Raw genomic sequence first — 24,027 nt, 5'->3', positions numbered from 1 at the left:
CATCACTTCACTCTTTCCTACATTGACTTTATAGCCTGATATGAAAACATATTCTGCCCATTGTACATTTATTTTCTTCAATGATATTTCTGGTTCTGTAAGATAATATAACATCATCTTCAAACAAGCTAATTTTATGTTCTCTATCTTCTATCATAAAGCCCTTAATCTCATTATCTCTTCTTATCATTTCTTCCAATGGTTCTATAGCCAATTCAAATAAGAATGGTGATAATGGGCATCCTTGTCTAGATGATCTTTCTAATGGAAAAGGTTTAGCTATTTGGCTATTTGTGACCACTTAGCTTTTAGATGATTATACAAAGCTCTTATCCAATTTATATAATCATTTGGAATTCCAAAAACATTTAATACTTTAAATAAAAAAGTCCCATTCTAGTCTATCAAATTCTTTTTCTGCATCTAAAGCTATCACTACTGCTGGTATTTTTTTCTTTCTGGGCTATATTTAATAAACATAAATTTAATTATATTGTCCGCAGATCTTCTATGTTTAACAAAGTTAGTCTAATCCATATTTATTAATTTAGTTAATCTGTTAGCTAATAATTTGGATACAATTTTATAATCTGTATTTAATAATAATATTGGTCTATAAGAGGATGGTAATAAAGGATCTTTCCCTTTGTTTGGAATAACTGTTATTAATGCTGTTTAAAAAGATTCTGGTTAAGTCGTTAGCATCTTTCATTTGATCCAAAAGTCCCATAAAAACAGGAATTAACAACTCCTTAAATTCCTTATAAAACTCTTGAGAGAAACTGTCCTCTCCCAGAGCCTTTCCATTTCTATTTCAATCAAATGAGTTTCCTGAAAAAAGCTGTATCTACTTTAATATTTTCATATAATGTAACATTTTTTTCATTTTATTGCATTATGAATTCCATTAATATTTATACTAATAAAATTCAATTTCCTGCCATTAAGTACCAATATTAAATCTTCTGTCCATCAATTGTCCATTTCCCACTTCTCTTACTCCCACTAAAATAATAGCACATGTTACAATAGTCTTAGTCAATCAAAGCATAAAATAAAGGAAATAAGAACTAGAAAAGAACCCCCCCCCCCCCCCACGAGGCACATTATGTGGTTACGTCTCTATTCCCCTGATCTATTCAGAATGTGATCCAAATCACATTCACACACATGATTAGGCTCATAGTCCCCACTATCTCACTCTATATACCAAACAATCCCTTATTCTATTTTTAATAATAGATTCTAATTCTCTCATCGAAATATTATTTTTTCCCCCTGTTACAGCAAAACTTATTCCATCTGATAATACATTCAAGTATCCGCATCCATCTGTCTTGCTTTTTCAGGCAATGAATCAGCATACCCCTTTGCCTCATCAGGTTACATGAAAAACCTATTTCATCCTTCTGGAACAAAGACCTTCAAAACTGCCGGATACCTTAAGACAAAGGCATAACTTTCTTCCATAACACATTTTTAACTGCATTGAATTCTTTCCTCTTTTTCAACAACTCAAAACTTACATTAGGATAAAAAAAATCTATTCCCATTATAAATCATGGGTTCATTTTGCTTCGCTGCCAGCTCCAAGATCTTCCCTTGTACTTCATATCTTAGAAATCTGACGAGTATCGGGCACGGCTTCTGGTCCAGCTGTAGTTTTGGTCTCAATGCTCTACGTGCTCTCTCAATTTCAATATCTCCTTGAAATTCAGTCATTCCCAAAGATTGTGGAATCCAACACTGTAAAAACTTTTTAATCTCTTGTCTTTAAGTCCAATAATCTTTAGTTGTTTCTTCTGCTGAAGTTCTCTAAAATGTCTATTTTCTGCATTAACTCATCTTTTGTTACAGCTGCTTCTGCCTGTGCCACTTCCATTTTAATGCCTTGAATTTCAAATTAATTTCCTCATCCATAACTTCAAATCTTTTATCCACCTGCTGCATCATTTTCACAACCTCTCCATATCTTTTAATTTCTGCCATTATAAACTTCCCATCTTGTTCGGAAGATTCCATGTTTTTTTTCATTTCCATTGCAGAAATAAATGATTCTTTCATTTTCTCCAGCTGTGTGGCCTTGAAACTTTGAGTAAACAAAACTTTCTGTTCTTCCTGTTCGTCTTCTTGCTCACTGGAGCTGGAAGTCTGTAAAGTCTTTTTTAAAGTTACCTCTGTTATTTTTGTACTCTGCACATGCATGAGGAATCATGCATGCGCAGAGTTGCATCTTCACCCAAGTTGGCTGGCCATGGTCTGGAGAGACCCTGTACTGCAGATTCCAAGGTCTCCCCAGCTCCTGGCTTATCTCCCCTGGGTAGTACCTTACCAACAGCTCCTGGATCCTTCCTCAAGGTAGACCTTTCATCCTTATCTCCATCTTTTTCTTGCTCAGTTTCTTGTACTGTAACAGCTGATTTTCTTTCTTTGGTTCCATTTTAAACTGTTTTGCAGGTCTTCTGAGATGGGTCCACAGAACATCAAAACCCAGCAGCAAAAGAAATTCACCAAGAAAAATGGTTACTTAAACAAAAGTTACTTTTCATTTTCTTTAAATTAAACTTTAACTTATTACTATTAATGTAACATAACTTAACCTCCTCCTAATTCTAAGTGCACATGTATGTAATGTGTATATAAGTTCAAAAAAAGTTATTTGATTCACAGTCCAATCTCACTTCTCACTCCTCCAAGTTCACTGGTATCAGGCAATTCTTATACTGTGCATAGAATTTAACATTTATGAATCTTCATCAGGCTTTGGTGCTTAAAAAATAAATAGTTACCCCTCAGGAAGGTTCTTGTTGGTTTTCAGAGAGAGAGAAACTTTTCAAGGAGATTAGGGATTTACAGTCTAACCCCACGTCATCACATGGCACGCTCCCTCTGTAGATGTTCTTGATGGTGGAGAGCGGTTTTCCCGTGATGTCCTGGGCTTTGTGTCTACTGTCTTTTGCAGGGCTTTTTCACTTGGGGGCATTGGTGTCCTCATACTAGACCGTGATGCAGCTGGTTAGCACACTTTCCACCACACATCTGTAGAAATTTGCCAAGATTTCCAAAGTGTTGCCAAACCTCTGCAAACTCCTGAGGAAGTAGAGGCACTGATGTGCTTCTACACGATGCTATCTGTCTGTTGGATCCAGGAAAGATCCTCTGTGATAGTGACTCCCAAGAACATAAATGTACTCACCCTCTTCACCTTTGATTCCCCAATTATCACTGGATCATACACCTCTGGTTTTTCTTTCATGCAGTCAATAATCAGAAGGTTTTGATGACTGAGTGTGAAGTTGTTGTTGGTGCACCATTCAGCCAACTATATAATCTCCCTCCTATATGCTGACATTTTTTGTAATACAACTCATTACTGTGGTATAGTCAGCCAACTTGTAGATGGCGTTGCTGTCGTACCGTGTCACACAGTTGTAGGTGTAAAATAGAGGGGGCTAAGAACACAGCCCTGGGGTGCCCTAGTACTGATGGAGATTGTGGAGGAGAGGTTCTTACCAATCTTCACTGATCATGATCTCAAGGTGAGGAAATCCAGGATCCAATTATACATTGTGATGTTTAGTTCTAGGTCTTGGGGGGATTTTTGAGGAGTTTTGAGAGGATGATGGTGTTAAATGCTGAACTGTATTTGATCGTGTCCTGACGTATGCATCTTTGGTGTTCAGGTGCTCCAGGGCTTTGTGTAGAGTTAGTGAGATGGCATCTGCCATTGAGTTGTTGCTACGCCAGGGTAATTGGAATGGATCCATGCCACCCCTCAGACAGGAGCTGATAGGCTTCAACACCAGACTCTCTAAACACCTCATCAATGTGATGTGAATGCCATGAGTTGATAGGTAGGTTACCACACTCACTTCATCCATACTTTGACATTGAGGAGCATTTACTGTCATTATGATCCCTAAAAAAAACTGCAGCATTTTTGTAAACCTTAATTCGAAATCTGCATTTCATTCAGATTTAGTCACGATACATTCAGCTCTGACCAGATTATGAAATAAAAGAGGTACAAGGCAAATATCATAAATCAGATATAAAATTTCATATCAGTTCTCTGAGTTCAATGTCCTGCACAGTCTCAAGACACAGACTATGTTGATTTATTCTCCCAAAGGTCTTCATGATTTTGAAGATCTCTGTTCACAAGCAGACAATTCAAGTTTTTCCAATCTCCCCACCTAATCGAAGACCTGTGTTATAAAGACATGCAATTGTAACAATCCATTTGCAGATGCACAGATTTTACTCTTGTAAAGTTGTAATTGTTTTGTGTTTCAAATTGATCAAGGTCAGATATGGTTAATTTTACCTGGGTTTTAAGTTGAAAGTGATGGCTTCATTCTTCCTTCAGTTACTAAAAAGAATTGAATATTGAACAGGTGTTTTTCAATTGTTCCTATAACTTCCTAGCTTGTATATATCACATCGTTCTGAAGGAGTAGCAGCTGTATTCAGTGGATAGAGTATAGTAATAATTAACACAAATGAGAACCAGCCTTCAAATAAGTTACAAATTTTACTTAAAAGTGGTAAATGGTTTTGTAGACAGATGCATGACCAAAAACCAAATAAAGAGAGGAGGCTACCATCTCACTGCGACAAGTCACTTACAATGCGTAGATGGTTTGGATACAAACAAGACCATACTTGATGCTTAGTAATGTGATGAAGCAAAGAAGACATTTTCAAGTACATTGGCCACTAGTGAAGATGACAGGGATAGGTTAATTGAATCATATTTACTCCCTACCCATGACTACACTAAGAGTACAGTCTGAAAGAAGTATATTAAATCCAATATTTCCTTCAGTGAAATAGAGGGTTTGGAGAAAATGGAATAGTTTTCATGTGAAAAACAAAGAAACAAGGGAAGATGTTTCCAGGTTTGACATTACAGCACAGTACATGCCCTTCGGCCCTTGATGTTGTGGTGACCCATATATTCCTAAAAAAAAGTACTAAACCCTCCCTACCCCGTAACCTTCCATTTTTCCTCCATCCATGTGCCTCAATAAGAGTCTTTTTAATCCCCCTAATGTTTTCACCTCCACCACCTTCCCTGGCAAGACATTCCAGGCACCTACGACTGCATAAAAAAACTTACCTCTGATGTCTCCCCTACAGTATGTCCTCTGGTGTTTGCTATTCCTGCCCTGGGAAACAGGTGCTGGTTATCTCCTCTATCTATGCCTCTCATAATCTTGCAGGCCTCTATTAAGTTTCATTTCATAAAACTTGTTTTCTAATCCAGGTAACATCTCCTCTGCGTCCTCTCCATAGCTTCCACATCCTTCCTATAATGAGGTGAACAGAATTGAACACAGTAATTGAACTAAGTGTGGTCTTACCAGAGATTTGTAGAGTTGCAACATGTCCTCTCTACTCCTGAACTCAATACCCCTATTCATGAATCCCAGCATTCCATAGGCCTTCTTAATTATCCTATCATCCTGCACAGAGACCTTAAGGGATGTGTGGATTTGAACCCCAAGGTCATTCTGTTCATCCACACTCTTAAATAACTGACTATAAACCCTGTACTCATCCTTCTGGTTTTCCTTCCAAAATGCACCACTTCACATTTATCTGGATTGAAATCTGTCTGCACTTCACCACCCTCTCTGCATCCAGTCTATATCCTCTTGTAACCTTCGACAACCTTCAGCTCCATCCACAACTTCTCCAAACTTCGTGCCATCTGCAAACTTACTGACCCATCCTTCTGCCTCCTCATCCAGGTCATTTATAAAATTCACAAAGGACAGGGGTCTTAAAACAGATCCCTGTGGCACTCCACTAGACACCAACCTCCAAGCAGAATACTTTCCTTCCACTACTATGCTCTGCTTTCTTTCGACAAGCAAATTTTTAATCCACATAGCCAAGGTTCCACTGATCCCATGCCTCATGAATTTCTGCATGAGTTTCTCATGAGGGACCTCTCAAATGCCTTGCTAAAATCCATTTAGACCACCACCCTACCCTCATCAATTTATTTTGTTACCTCAAAAATCTAAAATAGGCTTGTGAGGCATGACCTTCTCTACACAAAGCCATGCTGACTATTCTTGATAGACTGCACTTCTCCAAATGGTCTATAATTCCCAGGATTCTTATTACCTTTTTAAACAAGGGTTTGCCATTCTCCAATCCTCCAGCACCTCCTAGTGGCCAAAGAGAACTCAAAAATCATAACTACTGCCCCAGCTATCACTTCCCTCACTTCCTACAGCAACCTGGGGTATATCACGTCTGGCCCTGTGGACTTATTAATCTTGATGTTTTTAAGAGAATCCGACATTTCCTCTTCCTTAATTTCTACATCGTCCTGTACACAGACCTGTTCTATTCTGACCTCCACTCTGATCAAGGTCCTTTCCTCTTGTGACTACTGAGGCAATGATTTGATTTAGGACCTCTCCAACCTCCTCCACTTCCAGGCACATGTTGCCTCCTTTATCCTTTAGTGGCCCCACCTTTATTCTCTTTACCCTTCTGTTCTTCACGTTTGCATAGAACACCTTGGGTTTCTCCTTAATCCTATATGCCAAGGCCTTCTCATTCCCCCTACGAACTCTCCTATATCCTTTCTTAAGCTACCATATACTTTTCATGAGCCCTTCCTGTTTCCTGCTTCCTATATTTAAAGTATATTTCCTTCTTCCCCTTGAATAATTGCCTCACCTGTTTCATCAACCATAGTTCCCTTTTCCTACCATCTTTTCCTTGTTCCAGTGGGACAAATCTCTCCTGAACCCAGCACAAGTGGTCCCTAAACTTTCCATTAGTTCTGTGCTTTCACCCTTGGACATCTGTTTCCAATGTTCTCTCACTAGTTCCTGCCTCATCCCTTCATAATTAGCCCTTCCCCAGTTAATCACTTTCCCATTTTGTCTGTTTTTATATTTTTCTACAGCTCTGTTGAAGCTCAGAGATTTGTGATCACTCTCACCAAAATGCTCCTCATCCGTGAGGTCTGCCACCTGACCAGGATCATTACCCAGAACTAGATCCAGATTGGCCACATACTGTATCAGGAATTCTTTTTGGGCACACCTGATAATTTGAGCCCCATCCATCCTGTGGTAAGCTGCTGTTGTGCCATGATTGGCTGCTGCCAGCTGGACATGCTTCCCGAGACTGATCTGACCCATAGGCCCTTGCATGTTCCCCTTTCTCTTTGCTTCGATCAGTCGATGAGGTTGATGGTAGTTCCTGTCTTTAGTTAATAAAAGCCTGATAGTTTCACAATATCTACCTTTTGTGATTATTTATGGTACATCAATTTTATTAACTAAAATTTTCAAAAAAAGAGGAAACAGTACCTGCAACCTAAGAAGATTGACATTGACCACCAGTCGCCAGATGCCCTGAAAATGTTCAAACTATGGCTACGCTGCTTCGAAAATTTCTTGGCGGCATCCGAGGACACCATCACTGTGGATGCCATCTGACTGAGACTATATCTCTCATGTATCGGGCCCCAAGTGTTCCTGTTGATCAGTTACACCAGCTCATACCAAGCAACTATGGAGACCCTCAAAGCCCAGTATTGCAGGAAGATTAATAAAGTCTACGCCAGGCACTACCTGGCCACCAGAAAACAATGACTTGGTGAGTCGACTGCTGAGTACCTGTGGTCCCTCTTGATCCTGTGTAGACTGTGTGACTGTAAGGCCATCTCAGCCGCTCAGAATGCAAAGGATTTCATCAGAGACGTGTACGTGGCTGGTATTTGCTCCGGGTACATAAAACAAAGTCTATTAGAACAAAATGTTTTTGATCTGCAAAGGGCGGTGGAACTTACAGGAGGTGGCCCTCCAGAACGCAGATGATTATTCAGCCATTTGGGCACCACGGGTGCTGTTATCCTGGAACATGGCGTTGTCCCACCCCATGAATGACTGGTTCCCTACACTATCCCACCACTCTACAGATCTGACCTTGGCCACCATTGCGGGAGATCTCTCCAAGTACTACTTTTGCGAGCAAAGGGTCAACATCCGAGGAAACGTTGCCCTGCCAAAGATGCAATGTGCTCCAGGAGCCAGAAAAAGGGGCATTATGCCAAAGTTTGCCAGTCAATATCGAGCAATGCTGCGTGCCAACAGTCTCCACTCCGGACAACATGATTGGTGCCATCTTCCCTGTACTCCAGTGATGGCATGTGCGAATCCTGCAGGTTGCCATTTTGGTCTGTGCACCAAACGCCACCTTCCTAGTGTTAGGTCTGCTTTGTTCATGAATGAGTGAGACAAACACCAGACTGAGTCGAAATCAGGGTTCTTTGTTCTTTATTACCGGATTGTAACACTTGCGACTAACAATGTTAGTCGGAGAATGCATTCTGCCGTTATCAGCAAAATGGTGATTTTTTATACCCTTGGATACGTGCTTAGAACATCATCATATCATTACTTGTCCAATGACTAAAACTGTTGCTATCCTTTCCCTGCTAGCTTCCTGCCTCTCAATCCATCAATGTCTCTCTTATCTTGTAAGTACAAGGATGCATTCACATCTTGTTACAGCCCTGCCCAGGGTAACTCCTTACACATTCCCATCTCATGATGTTTTACCTTACACTAGGAATGCAATACTTCAAGGCCGACCGTGGGGCCGAGGCCAGCCATCTTGGGTGCATGAGCACCCATCAGACTTGGACAATGAATCCAGACTGGTCTCCATCACCCTGAACCAGGGGGGCCCGCATGAACTCACCAGGACATCCAGGTAAGCAGACACGATATCAACTGTTTATTCAATAGTGGGAGTACTAACAGCTTTATCTACACCGATACTGCTAAATGACTGCCCCTTAAAGTGCGACCTGCCAAACACCCTGTTGTCCTGCATGGTGACTCGCTAGGCCACAACTCTGCCCCCTTGCTACTGGGGCTGGATTTCCACTTTGCAATTCATGAGCCCCTTTCCCCCCTCCTCACTGTCTGCAACAAACAGTTCACAGATGGCTACCTGCAGGTGACTCCCCCCCCCCCCCAGCTGATGTTTGCCAACCTCACCCCTACTTGTAAGCAGATGGCCACCAGGAGTAGACGGTACTGTGCGGCTGACAGGGCATTCATTAAGGCGGAGGTTCAACACTTATTGGGCAAGAGTATAATTGAGGCCAGTAATAAATAGCCCTTGGAGGGCCAAGGTGGTCATGGTGAAGAATGGGGATAGGAATAGGATGGTCATAGACTGCAGCCAGACTATCCACTGGGATACACAACTCGATGCTCATCCTCTTCCCCACATATCCGATATGGTCAACCAGATTATGCAATATCGGGTATTCACCATGAATGAGCTGAATTTGGCATATTACCAGCTGATCCGCTCAGAGGACTGCCAATATAAGACGTTCGAGGCAGATGGCCACCTCTACCACTTCCTCCAGGTCCCTTTTGGTGCTACAAACGGGATCACAAACAGGAGACGGACTGCATGGTGGACTGCTATGATCGAAAAGCCACATTCTACATCAAGATAATGTTAGTATCTGCAGGATCATGATGTGAACCTCGACAATTTCCTCTGGGCAGCAAAATGAATGAACCTTACTTATAAAAAAGATGTGTGTTTTCCAGACAGCACAGCAAGCCATATTTGGCTGCATGGTTGAGAATGATGTCATTGGCCCCAACCCAGACCGCATGTGTCTGCTGATGGACCTATCCCTCCCACATACCTTAAAAGCCAAGAATAGATGCCTCGGGTTTTTCTCATACTACACTCAATATGTCCCCAACTATCCTGACAAGATTCATCCATTGGTCAAAAGTACTTCATTTTCTCAGTCTGCAGAATTCAAGCAGCCTTTAACAGCATCAAAGACGACATCGGCAAGGCAACTATGCATGCCATAGATGAGTCCACACTGTTCCAAGTGGAAAGTGATGCTTCTGACTTTGCCCTGGCTGCCACACTCAATCAAGTGGGCATACCCATCACCTTTTTCTCACATACCTTCCAAGGCCCTAAAAATCACCACACCTCCATCGAGAAAGAGGCTCAGGCCATCGTGGAGGCCATACACCACTGGAGGCACAACCGGAAGGTCTATTTCCTTACAATTATCGAAGAATAATCCCATTTCCCCTTCGCTTTACCATGCCCGGACATGACCATTGCCAGAGTTATCAAGGTCCTCTGCAATATCTTCACTCACTTTGGGTACCCTGGCTTCATCCACAGTGACTGTGATCATCATTCATGAGTGATGAATTGCGGAAGTAACTGTTCACCAGGAGCATCGCCATGAGCAGGACTACCAGCTACAATCCTAGGGGTAATGGGCAAGTGGAAAGGGAAAACTCCACAGTATGCAAGACTGTCCTCCTGGAGGCCACGGGGTTTCCCAATCTCCCAATGGCAGGAAGTCCTTACAGACGCACTTCACTCCCTCTGGTCACTTCTATGTACGGCCACCAACAACACTCCTCATGAATGCATGTTTGTTTTCCCTAGGAAGTCTGCTTTGGGGACTACACTGCCCGCGACCAGTCCTGCTACAGAAAGCACATCAGGCAATCTAAGAATGACCCGCTGGTCAAGATGGTCTGCTTTCTCCATGCAAACCCTCAGTGTCTACATTGTGTTACTTGGGCACGAAGACACAGTTTCGATCTGAGACCTTTCTCCATTTGGGACCTCCCCTACCACCATTGATTTTCAAAAGACACCCCTTCCCACTTCAACCTTAGGGGTTCCAGAGCCTGCAGCTGGTCACCCCCTACACCAGGCCACTGTTATTGCCCACAATGTACCAGCTCCACACTCCCCCACCACCACTCCACCTGTTCCTACCCCATGACAAACAGATCCACCTCACAAACTGCTCAGGATGCTATGGTGGCCCCCAATCATTGCCACGTCGCTCCCTGTGGCAGAGGAGATCCCCTGATAGACTTAACCTGTAAAATGTATATATGTACAGTTGTTTCACCTTCTTATTTTTTTCACCCCACAGGACTCTTCTTAAAAAGGAGGGGTGAATGCGGTAAACTACTGTTGTGCCATGATTAGCTGCTGTCAGCTGGACACGCCTCCCGATACTGATCCTGCCATAGCCCCTTGCTTGTTCCCCTTTCACTTTGCTTTGATTAGTCAATGAGGTTGTAGGTGGTTCCTGTCTTTAATTAATAAAAGCCTGATAGTTTCACAATATCAGGCTTTTATGATTATTGATGGTACATCATATCCCCTCCTTAAATCTTCGTCCGCGAAGCCAAGCCAAAGAATATCCCTCTTGCAGTTAGGAGGTGCCAGTCAATATTAGGGAAGTTGAAATCACCCATAACTTCAGCCCTGTATTTCCTGCATCATTCCAAAATATGCCTGCTTATCTGTTCCTCTGTGTCCCAAAGGCTATTTGGGGGCCTATAGACTTCTCCAAGTACAGTGATAGCTCCCTTCCTATTTGTGACTTCGACCTTCATTGTCTCAGTAGACATTCCCTCTACAGCATCCTCCCTTTCTATAGCTGTGATGTTATCACTGATCAGTAATACTATTCCTCCCATCCCTTACCTCCCATCCTATTCCTTTTAAAACACCTAAACCCTGGTACCTGCATCAGCCAATCCTGCCCTTTCTTCAGCCAAGTCTCTGTAACGGCCACAACATCATAGTTCCATGTACTGATCCCCTTCCTTCCTAATTCTTCTAGCATTGAAATAGACACATTTCAACTCCTCTAACTGGCTCCATTTATGGTTTGTCCCCTCCCTGTCCTTCCTCACAAACTCACAACACATAGCAACATGCTTTTGACCTTCTACCCCATTCTCTACTCTCACATTCTGATTCCCACCCCCCTGCCAAACTATTTTAAACCCACCCCACAGCTCTAGCGAACCTACTCATCAGGATATTTGTCCCTTTCCAGTTCAGGTACAGCTCATCTTTTGTATACATGTCAGAACTTCCCCAGAAGGGATCCCAATGATCCACAAATCTTAACCCCTGCCCTGGCACCAACTTTTCAGCCACATATTCATCTGCCACAACTTCCTGTTCCTGCACTCTCTGGCACGTGGTACAGGCAGCAATCCTGAGATTACCACCCTTAAGGTCCTGTTTTTTAACTTCTTTACTAACTCCTTATATTCCCTCTCAGGACCTCTTCCCTACTCCTTTCCAGGTCATTGGTCCCCACGCAGACCATGACATTTGGCTGCTCCCCGTCCCTGTCCAGAATGCTATGAACTTGATCAGAGACATCCCTGACCCTGGCACCTGGGAGGTAACATATAATCCAGGAGTCTTGATCTCATTCACAAAACCTCCTATCTCCTCTCTTAATCAACGAGTCCTCTTCTTTCCCTTCCCTTCTGAGCCGAGGGGCCATCCTCTGCACTTGAGATGTGACCTCCAAGGATTGTCCCTGGTGGATCGTCCCCCCAACAGTATAAAAAACAGTATATTTGTTGTTTAGCGGAACAGCCGCTGGGGTGCTCTGCACTGTTTGCCTATCCCCCCTTCCCTCTCCTAACAGCCCCCAGTTACCTGTCTCCTGCCTTTTAGGGATGACTGTCTCTCTGAAGCTCCTTTCTATCACTGCCTCTTCCTCCCAAATGATCCAGAGTTCATCCAGCTCCAGCTCCATTTCCCTAACTTGATCTCCCAGGAGTTGGAGCTGGATGCACCTCTTGCAGGTGTAGTCATCAGAGACAATTGTGCTGTTCCAGATTTCCCATGTCCTGCAATCGGAGCATTCGACTGCCCTACCTGCTGACTCCATTAACTCTTCCTAATTTAAGTGCAAAGATCTTACCTTATTTGAATCAAGCTCATCCTCAGCCTCTGCTCGGCTTAGCCTCATGAGCCACTCCTACCCTGAGCCACTCATACACTGGCCGTTCCGTTTGAGCTACCTCCCTTTTTATTTGTCATTGCCCCTTATCTTAATTACTCCTCCCACCAATCATCGTTCTGTTTAACCCTTAACTTTCCCTCCACTTACTTTTTAAAGGCACTCACGTCAAGCTGGCTCCCGACACCCCCAACTCTCTCAAGTCCCACACTCCTCCTCTTTCAGTTATGGTCCGGATATTTTGTTCTTAGAAGCTTTCGCTTTTGACACAAATTACTTTGTTCAAACAAGGTTATTTGGCCTTGTCAGTTAAGATGTCTCCAATTATAAATGTATAATTCCATGGAAACTATTTTACACCACAACATATTGCAGTCAAACATGCATTATATATGGAATTGTATTTAATCACCTGCTATTTTATCTAAAAGTTATGAAATCTCAATGTATTTTGAGATCAAGGAGATTCATTATACCAAGTATCCTCTAAATATCTGCTTGTGTTAAACAAACACTGATGTACAAACTTTTGTATAAATAATATTCCTTCTCAATTCATGGACCTCAGCGTTCGTTCACACCCTTTTGTTGCAAAACACATCAGATCCCCATAAGCTGAGCAGGAACTGTGTTTTCAGTGTTCTCCACTATCTGAACCCAATATCAAGGGAACCTCTCACTGCATTTCTCTCGACCTAAGGATCATTCCCCACATCTCCCAGATTCATGAAAAGAACCTCCCAAAAATTCTAAGCCTTATTTTCCTCTGATGGTTTAGAGAAGTGAATACTGTAGATGTGGACAGATTTTTTTCTGAAAAGGGAATACATTGGAAAGAATATTATTGCTTGTCAGAGTTTAGTGATACCAGGACAGCACACACAAGTATCAGCTCAAATGTCTTCCATCAACCATTGGTACAAAGGCAAAATGGTACAATGTATTATGTACTGTGATAGAGTATATAGAAGTGTTTGGGAGATAAATTGGACATCGGTTTCAGATTTTCCAGTGGCTGATTAAGAATGAATCAGTTGTGGATGTCCTGGAACAAGAAAAACTCTCTCTATGAAAACCATCAAGAACCCTTTTGAGAGGTAACCATTTACCTGTTAAGCACCAAAGCCTGGTGAACTTTATTAATATTAACTTCTGTGCACAGTATAAGCAATGCCTGCAACCAGTGAGATTGGACTGTGAACCAAAGAACTTTGCTGAACTCACACACACATGACACCCACACACGTGTGCTTAGAATTAGAATTAGGGGTTAAGTAGGTTAAGTGAGTCAATAGAGATAAGTTGAGTTTGATTCTATTTTCATGTTCAAAGATAATTAAAAGCAACTTTTGTTTAACTAACCCTTCGTCATGGTGCATAGCTATTGCTGCTGGGTTTTGGGGTCCTCTGGACTCGTAACAATACATAAGCAAAATTACTTCCAACAACCAATACCATTGGGAGGTCCTGTTCTCTATTGCATTGATCAAACCATACCTGGACTACTGCGCCCAGTTTTGATTCCCTTGCCTGAAGAAATCGATTTAGTAGTACTGGAAGCAGTCCAAAGGAGATTCATCAGGCCACTTTCATGAGAGGGTTGTCATATCAAAAGAGAAAAGACAGTTGGGCTTGTATTCCTTGGAGTTTAGAAGAATGAATGGTGACCTTATACAAACATAGAAATTCCCAAGGGGACTTGACAGGGTAAATGCTAGGATGTTGCACCGACTGGGAGAGCCATGGACTTGGGGACCACGGTAAAAAGTAATGGGCTGGTCATTTAAAACTCTGTGCTTCAGAATTTCTCTTCTCAGAGAGGTATGAAACTCTGGAATCCTCCACTCTAAGGTAAGGGAAGCCAGATCATCAGACACATTTAAGGAGATAGAGATATATTTGAAAGATTAAGGAATTGAACATTTTGGGGAACTGGCGCAGAAGAGGAGACGAGGCCAGCAAATATCAGCCATGATCTGACTGAATGCCGTGAAGGTCTGGCTGTCACCTCGCGCTCCTCCCATTGTGTTCTTGCATTGACCCTTACTATAAATTGGTATCTAATGTGTCACCAAGTAAATACTTATCATAAAAATAATTACTCATATTTTCCCCATTGTTCAAATGATGTAAATGTAATAATGAGCAGAGCTTTGCTTCCTTTGTTAGAGACTCCCCCTTGTGGTGTACCAATGAATTCCAGTTCTGTTCAGAGAAGTGAAATGTCCTAGAGCCTTTCATAAAGCTGACAGCATTGCACACCAAGGAAGGTCAAAGGTAATAGCAAACCTGTGTTCCAAAAAGCTGAACATTCTAGAGGGAATGAGGTAAGGTCTCACAGTTTGATTTTCCTTTTGATTTAGATAAGAAGGTGGAAATGTGAGGCAGAGAAAAGAAACACTTAAACTTTTTTTAAAAATTTAAGTATTTTATTTACAACAATCAGTGCTTGCTTGATATTGTGTCCTGTTAGAATATGGAAAAGATTCATTATTCAATTAATAATTCAGATATAAGATTCCAGAAGTTAAAGGGGTCATTTATGACTTGCTATTTTACTTTATAATTTTACTCCAATTTAATTAAATTATCTGAATTGTACCTTTTCCACCTTCCTAATATTATTTTTTTAACCCTCATTTTTCTTTTAATACCAGTCATACATAGCTTCTGGCAACGCGGTAAGAGGTTTGAGTTTTTCTTTTCTACCATTTTCTTCTTTCCTACTTTTTATTATTATTTTTTTTTTCTATAAAAGGTATATACTATTTAGAAAATGAATTATGGGTATGATTTACAATTTATGTAGGTTAGTGTTATACGTAATATCGTATTAGGTTTATGTAACCATCCATACTATCTTATTGAATTCTACCCTTTTTGTTTGTATAAGTCCTTTATTAAAATCAATAAAAATATTTTAAAAAGAAAACATCACGGTAGAAGCTCACTGAGACCTGTTCTGCCCAATTGCGTCCATATGTTTTGGAGGGTGGGAGGAAACCTGAGCACCAGGGGAAAACCCATGGCGAAAATGTACGAACTCCTTACAGACTGCACCAGATTCGAACCTAGGTCACTGGCACTGTCATAGCATCGTGCTAACCACAACACTAAATGTGCTACCCCACGCTAACTGCGCTGCCCTACGCTATCTATCAAGAAAGTTCAGAGCATACCAACATAAGAACTTACCTCCAATTAGAGTCAAAGGAAATAAAAATGGTACAAAGGCAAAAGTGAACTTTATCTAACTGCACACAGTGTTTGTAACACTCTAGTGATTTCATGCCACAGTGAGAAATAAATAAATCTGATCTAGTAATCATTACAGAGATGTGGTTATAAAGTGACCAAGGCTGCAATTGAAATTCATGGATATTTTCAGAAGAGCTGATAGAGTGGAAAAGGAAGCACGTTAACATACTGGATAAATACGGCTGAGAGAGTAAGGATTTTCACTCAAGATGTGGAAGGGAATCAAGTTGTAGGAAGGAAAGAAACAACAAGGAGCAGAAATCAGTAGGCATTATATATATATAGATCCTAAACAGTATAAATCAGAAGGTTATAGGCTCCTAGAATGCTTCCACCAGCGTTGTCTCCGCTCCATCCTCAACATTCATTGGAGCGACTTCATCCCTAACATCGAAGTACTCGAGATGGCAGAGGCCAACAGCATCGAGTCCACACTGCTGAAGATTCAGCTGCGCTGGGTGTGTCACGTCTCCAGAATGGAGGACCATCGCCTTCCTAAGATCGTGTTATATGGCGAGCTCTCCACTGGCCACCGTGACAGAGGTGCACCAGAGAAGAGGTACAAGGACTGCCTAAAGAAATCTCTTGGTGCCTGCCACATTGACCACCGCCAGTGGGCTGATATCGCCTCAAACTGTACATCTTGGCGCCTCACAGATCGGCGGGCAGCAACCTCCTTTGCAGAGCCCACCTCACTGACAAAAGACAAAGGAGGAAAAACCCAACACCCAACCCCAACCAACCAATTTTCCCCTGCAACCGCTGCAACCATGTCTGCCTGCCCCGCATCGGACTTGTCAGCCACAAACGAGCCTGCAGCTGACGTGGACATTTACCCCCTCCATAAATCTTCGTCCGCGAAGCCAAGCCAAAGAAGGTGCATGTAACAAAGTTTCTGTAATAACCTTGGAGACTCTATTTTACATGTAGATTTAAGGGCAAACCAAATTAGGAATCATATTGATCATGTTGTGGAGGGCATTTTTTTTCTGGATTAGTACATTGAGAGGCCAATGAGGGATGAAATCCTTTCAGATCTAGTATTATGTCCATAAGACTCATAAGACATAGGACCAGAAATAAGTTATTCAGTCCATTGAGCCTGTTCCACCATTCAACCATTAGCTGATCCATTTTCCCACTCATTTCTACTGCCCGGCCTTCTCCCTATAACCTTTGATGCCCTGGTTAACCAATTTCTCCCAATGACCTGGCCTCCACAACAGCCTATGGCAATAAATTCCACAGATTTACTACCCTCTAGCTAAATAAATTATTCTGAATCTCTGTTCTAAGTGGACACACTTAAATCCTGAAGTTGAGCCCTCTTATCCTAGATCCTCCCACCATAGTGTAGGCTACTAGCATCAAACCACACGAGGCAGAGTGCAGGTAAAACACTAATTTTAATAGACTGGTATACAGCTAGGCTTTGAGGCATTGGTCTTGCCTCTGTACAAGCCTACGCCAGAATGAGGGGAAAGGGAATCCTCCGGGCTTATATACAAGGTCACCGGGTGAGTCACCTGGTGACCTAGTGGTGTAATGACATCATGCATGATATACCACCACACATAGGAAACAACCTTTCTACATCTATTCTGTCCATGCCTTTCAACATTCAAAATGTTTCAATAAAATCCCCCTTCATTCTCCCAAAATCTGAGTATGGGCCAAGAGCTCCTTGTATGATAACCCTTTCATTCCTAGAATTATCTTCCTTTGAACAACTGTTCATAATACCTCGTGAGGTCTTACCAGTGCCTTATAAAAGCCTCACTATCACATCACATCATATGACATCACATGAGATGTCATGTCATGAGAAACTGATTAATTGATGATCTGCCTTTAGGGATTATTAATCATTGCATTTGATATGAAGATTGAATGTGATTTAGCTCAATGGTTTACAAGGGTCTGGACCCAAAATAAAACAAACTAGAAAGACTTGATACAGTTAATTATATATGGTTAATTGGGAAACTAGTTTGAAAGAAATGACAGGAAATTTTTTTATTCATTCAAGTGATATGGGCTTCACAAGGTGAGCCAGCATTTAATTGTCCATCCCAAATTTCCCTTGGGAAGGCGGAGAGGAGATGCCTTCTTGAATCACACAAGTACTCGAGTCGTGGGTACACGCACAATTCTCTTAGGGAGGGAGCTCCCAGAATTTGACCCAGTGACTGTGAGCGACAGTGATATATTGACAAATCAGGATCACGTGTGCTTGAATATCAGCTTTCAAGTAGTGATGCTTCATGGTGTTTGCTGCTCTTGTGCTTCTACCTGGTTTTGGAAGGTGGTGCCACTGTGCGAATGGTTGAGGATGAGGTTCCTATCAAGTGGGCTCCTAATTCCTGTAGTAAGCCTTGTAGATAGTGGGCAGTCTTTGGGGAGTAGCCACAATGTGTTTCTGGCTACCCCATTTCCGGCTAAGCCATAGGATATTAATAATGGAGGATTCAGTGACAGTAATGCCATTGAATGTCAGGGACTGGGAGCTGGACTTTCTCATATTGGATATTGTTATTGACTGGAACTTGATCTGTATTCAACACCATAATCCCTTAAAAGTGGATCAGCAAACTCCAAAACCTGGGACTCAATATCCCACTGTGTAATTGGATCCTGGATTCCCTCACCTCCAGACCACAATCGGTGAGGATTGGTAAGAAATTCTCCTCCGCAATCTTCATCAGTACTGGAGCATCACAGGGCTGCATTCTTAGCCCCCTGCTCTACTCTCTTTACATCTATGACTGTGTGGCTCACACTATTTACACATTTGCTGATAATAGCACAGCAGTGAGTTGTATTAAAAGGGGTATTGAATCAGCATACAGGAGGGAGATCAAACACTTGGCTAAATGGTGTACCTACAAAAACCTCGCAATGAATGTCACCAAAACCAAGGTGCTGATTATTGACCAGGAAGGTAAAACCAGAGGTGTACGATTTAGTGATCATCAGTGGATCAGAGATGGAGAGGGTGAGCAAATTTAAGTTCTTGGGAGTCACTATCTCAGACAATCTTTCCTGGACCCAACACATCAATGGGATCATGAAGAAAGCAAGTCACCTTCTCTACTTCCTCAGGAGTTTGCAGAGGTTTGGTATGACTTAGGAAAACCTGGCAAATTTCTATTGATGTGTAGTGGAAAGTGCGCTGACCAGCTGCATTACCATCTAGTATGGGAACACAATACCCGAGTGAAAGCCATACAAGAGACAGGGAACACAGCCCAGAACATCTCAGGGAAAATCAAGAATATCTACAGGGAACATTGCGTCGGAGAGCAGCAGCAATCCTTAAGGATCCACAACATCCAGCATGCACTCTTTCTCATTGCTACCATCAGGAAAGAGGTATAGGGGCCAGAAGACTCATACCACCAGGTGCAGGAACAGTTGCTACCCCTCCACCATCAGACTCCTCAATAACAAACTCAATCAGAGACTCATTTAAGGAGTCTTAGTTTTGCACTTCATTGATTTTTTTTCTCTGTATTGCACAGTCAGTTTGTTTGCATTTCTTGATTTGTCCTTGAATACAGTTTTTTGCACTACCCATAATTAGTAATTCTTGTCCGCAGGAAAAAGAATCTCAAGGTTCTGTGATGTCATGTATGTATTCTGACAATGAATCTGAACTTTGATATTTTTTGGAATGAGTATTATATCATCTATCAGCTCAGGCCTGGATAATATATAGCTTTTTCAGCATTCGGTTGTGGATTGCTTCAATATCCGAGGAGGCACGTATATGAATGGTGCTGAACATTGTCTAATCATCAACGAACATCCCCACATCTGAACATAGCCTCAAAGAGCAATATATCACATAAACATGTCTCTCTGCACTTCTCCCACCTGAAGACTTAACTAAGTTAAGTAATTGTGATTAAAAACATAAAACACCTTTCAAGTCTGTGCAGGTATTAAAAGAATACCAGAGATATTAAAGTACAGCCTGATATTAAGAGAATCTTAAGATGTTCAGTTTAGACTTCACTGCATGTTATCTGTCTGACCCCCAAAACAGGCCATTCATTATCTTGGCCCAACTGTCAAAATGTAGAGACAGGAAAATGGAGATAAAACTTTTTTTCACTGTACTTGAAAAAGAAAAAAATATATATACATTTAATTTTTGATTTCTGAATAAACTTCTTTGATTTTCTTGTCCACAAAGTTGGTGTGATGTTTTAGTCTGACCTACCTCCATTTGTCTACACTAACCATGTCCACCATTTTATTTGTCTTGAAGAAATCTGCTTTTAATCATGGGCCCAAAAGTTCATTGTGCTTTGGATAAGCTCTAGTTATAATCCAGACATGAATGATTCAGATCAGGTCACAAACTTTCTGAATGCTTGTTAAGGGTGCAGTTTCCACCAAGCTGATACTAGACCACTGATGTAGAAGGGCAGAGAATCCTGAGTAGAAAGGTTCCCCAGCATCAACTACTCAGAGGACCAGCCATCTTCAGGCATGGGTGCCTGCAGTAACATTCATGATGCAAGCCTCAGAAATTATAACTGTAGATGCTGGAACCTTGAATGAGCAAAGAGAAGCTAGAGAGATACAGTAGGTCATGGTTAGAAATGGTCAGCAAATATTTTGGGCCAGGGCCCTTAATCAAAACAACATTGATAGCTGTGGGGCAGATCCAAGCAGGAATTATAGCCTGAACATTAAAAATGTAAAGTGATTTAGCCACCACTCACTAGTTATCCTACAGTCTAAAGCATCATTATAGCCAATTGTTTCCACCCAATTGCTTTTAATTCAAAACAGCTTTTTGAATCAAAAAGTTTCTTTCCATTTCATTCTTCCAAGCATCAGATTGGAACTGTGCTGAAATGAAGAGGTTTAACAAACGTATCTCAAAGCCTTCACAAGGACATCAATCAGCCCCTTTGATAAATGCTTACATGATAGGTCAGTTGTGAACGCTCTCTATTTTACAGTCATTCAACTTGGCTAATGTTCTAAATGTGCACAATTGCCAGATATCCTTTCCTTCCCAAAGGAGACTTTTTTTTCATTTGAGTTCAAGAAATTTTAATTCTGTTTTGAATTCCATCTCAGTTCACTTGGTTCCAAATTCTTAACTTGTTCCATCTGTTTCAAATTACAATATACCTGCATTTACAAATCTTCTTCTTCATCTCCCTTCAAACACCTGGGGGAATAAATTTGATGGCAGTTTGAAAACACGTGCAGAGGTTTCAATGCATGATCAAATGATGATTCCAGACAAAATTTATGGTCCCACTTTATAGTTATGATTTACAGGTCTTGTGTTAACTCTTTTGTTTATTGCCTTATTGCATTCCCATGGAATCCAATTTCAGGAGTACATTGTATCAGTTCAAGCCTGCTGCTCTGGGTCTTTTTCTACAGAACTCAACGAGAGGGTTTTTTTTTGTGGTAGTGGAGAAGGATGGTTACTTCATTGGATTTGTAAGTATGAAGTAGGCTTGGCTTTTAGATGCTATGGAGGATGAGATCAAGAGCTTAAGGTCATTGTTGCTTAAGGTCAAGCATAATCAAGTGACAATGGGAGAAGGTCACACTGGATGTCCAGTGAAGCCCAACACACATGGATGCAGGGCCACAAGCATTTTAATGACTTCACAGGCGAAGGTAGTTGAATGTATTCAGCCTTGTGTTCTCCAGGGAGTCAAAGTACCAGGTTCCAGTGGATGCTACTTGTCTCCAAGCAGGTAGCCAAATTTTCTGGGGCAGAATCTGAAGAGGAATGACTGCAGCTGACAGACACAAGCTCATCGGGTCAGGTGTGGCCCTCAAAGACCTTTTGAGTATGTTTGGCAAAGATATAAAGATTTAGGGTTTAATATGGTTCCACCTTATTTTCACATTCTGAACTGGAGCCCCACAGATGATGTAGGTGTGCATGCACATCCCTTATACCAAGATCAATTTACTTTTCTTTGACTTTTGCTCCATCACCTCCCCAAGATCACAGTGGGCTGTAAAGTGTAAAATGTAAGAACTTTGAAGGTGGGTGACTGTCACTTTAACTGCCATTGGCACAATAGTTCAAAAGACAGTTGGCAGTGATGGTAGTCCCTCGCTCCTTGGAAAAGGAGATTCTCTGGAGATGTATTGCTCCTCATCAATGCAAAGGTTGAGAACTACACCCTGAAGTTGAATCCCGCTTTTGGCCTCTTCCTTCTTCCATCCTCCGCCATCTGACTCTGCAAGATTCCCTGTTCTTGGTTCATCCTCTCCTTCTGTCATTAAAGCAGCACAACAGTGTAGGGAAGATATGTGTAAAGATGTGATAGGACAGCAGGTGCCACAGAGCCTGACAGAATGTCACAGCTTGCCTGCACCGCTCCATGCTCCCCAGCTATTCAACATGATGAGGAGGACAAGTTGTGCTCATGTGGGAGGAAAATATTTTAAACTGGAAGCAGATAGACCTATAAACCAGCATTGTGCTGCTTTCTCTCATGGCCAAGGAATTCTCAAACATTGACAAATAACTTGGCGGGTCAGACAGCACCTATGGGTAGTAAAAACAAAAAGCTGGAGAAACACAGCTGGTCAAACATAGCAAAGGTAAAAAAAAACATAACCAACATTTTGGGCTTGAGCCCTTCATCAAGGTTTCAAGGTATGGAAAAATGTCGGCAGGCATCTGAACAAAAGAGTAATGGGGGAGGTGTGGTCGCAATGGCAGGAGGTGATAGGTGGAGAAGGGAGGGAGGGGACAGCAGCGATCAGGGGGAGGAGGGATGGCTAGGTGAAGGGAGGGGAAGGGGCAGAGGAGAATTGGAATGTTCTTCCACAAACGTGGCTTCCCCTCCACCGCCATCAACTCAGCCCTCACCCTCATCTTCATTTCCCATTCAACTGCCCTAGCCTTCCCCACCCACCCCCAGATGCAACAAACATAGAGTCCCCCTTACCCTCACCTACCACCCCACTAACCACCGTTTCCAACACATTATCCTCTGGAATTTCTGATACAACAGGATCCCACTACCAGACACATCTTCCCCTCTCCTCCCCTCTTTCCCTTCCATAGGGTCTACTCCCTCTGTGACTCCCTCATGAACTCATCCCTCCCCACCAATCTTCTTCCCGGCAACTTGTCCTGTGGCCTCAAGAGATACAACACTTGCACCCACACCTCTTCCCCTCACCACAGACCAGGGCCCCAAACAGGCCTTTCAAGTGAAGCAACACTTCACTTGTATATCCACAGGACTGATTTACTGCATCCAGTGCTCCCTTTGTGGCCTTCTCTTTATCGGAGAGACTGGGCACAGACTGGGAGATCACTTCACTGTGCAACTTCGCTCTGTCTTCTACAGTGACAGAGACCTCCCAGTAGCTAAGCATTTCAGTCTGCATCCCACTCTCATACTCACATGTCTGTCCATTGCCTTGTCTACTATCCCACCAAGACCACCCACAAATTGGAGGAACAATACCTGATTTTTCCATCTGGACACTCTCCAGCCAGATGGCATTAACATTGCCTTTTCTGGTTTTTGCTAACCTACTCTCCTCTTCCCCCTCCCTCCTTCCCTACCCCTTTCCCATTCTCCTTCCTCCCTTCCCCCAGCCCTCCCTCCTCCCCTTGATCACTGTTGTCCCCTCCCTCCCTTCTTCACCTATCACCTCCTGCCTTTGCAACCACATCTCCCTTTTCTCTTTTGCTTGGACAACTGCCAACATTTTTCCATACTTTGATAAAGGGCTCAACCCTGAAACGTGGGTTATGTATTTTTACCTTTGCTATATAAAGGAGAGTTTGACCTGTTGAGTTTCTCCAGCTTTGTGTGTTTTACTTTCAACCATGGTGTCTATAGATTTTTGTGTTTTACTTAGCACCTATGGGTAAATATGACCAGTGAATGTTTCCAGTCTGGACTTTTGATCAAGAT

General features: G+C 42.1%; 1 long non-coding RNA gene across 4 annotated transcripts in view; it reads right to left on the bottom strand.

Moving 5' to 3' along the window:
* Positions 1-4,049: 4,049 nt before the first annotated feature.
* Positions 4,050-24,027, bottom strand: part of LOC138740113 (uncharacterized) — a 42,540-nt gene continuing 22,562 nt past the window's right edge. The window contains exons 4-5 of one of the 4 annotated variants that reach the window (XR_011342681.1): positions 4,328-4,372; positions 4,050-4,208 (exon numbers count right to left, since the gene is read on the bottom strand). This is a non-coding gene — a long non-coding RNA (uncharacterized lncRNA). The other 3 variants (XR_011342680.1, XR_011342679.1, XR_011342678.1) reach the window with 3 other exon arrangements.

Source organism: Narcine bancroftii, chromosome 7, assembly GCF_036971445.1.
Source record: "Narcine bancroftii isolate sNarBan1 chromosome 7, sNarBan1.hap1, whole genome shotgun sequence".
Taxonomy (NCBI): Eukaryota; Metazoa; Chordata; class Chondrichthyes; order Torpediniformes; family Narcinidae; genus Narcine; species Narcine bancroftii.
Note: the sequence above shows the minus strand (reverse complement) of the source record. Positions and strands in the feature narration are given on the sequence as shown.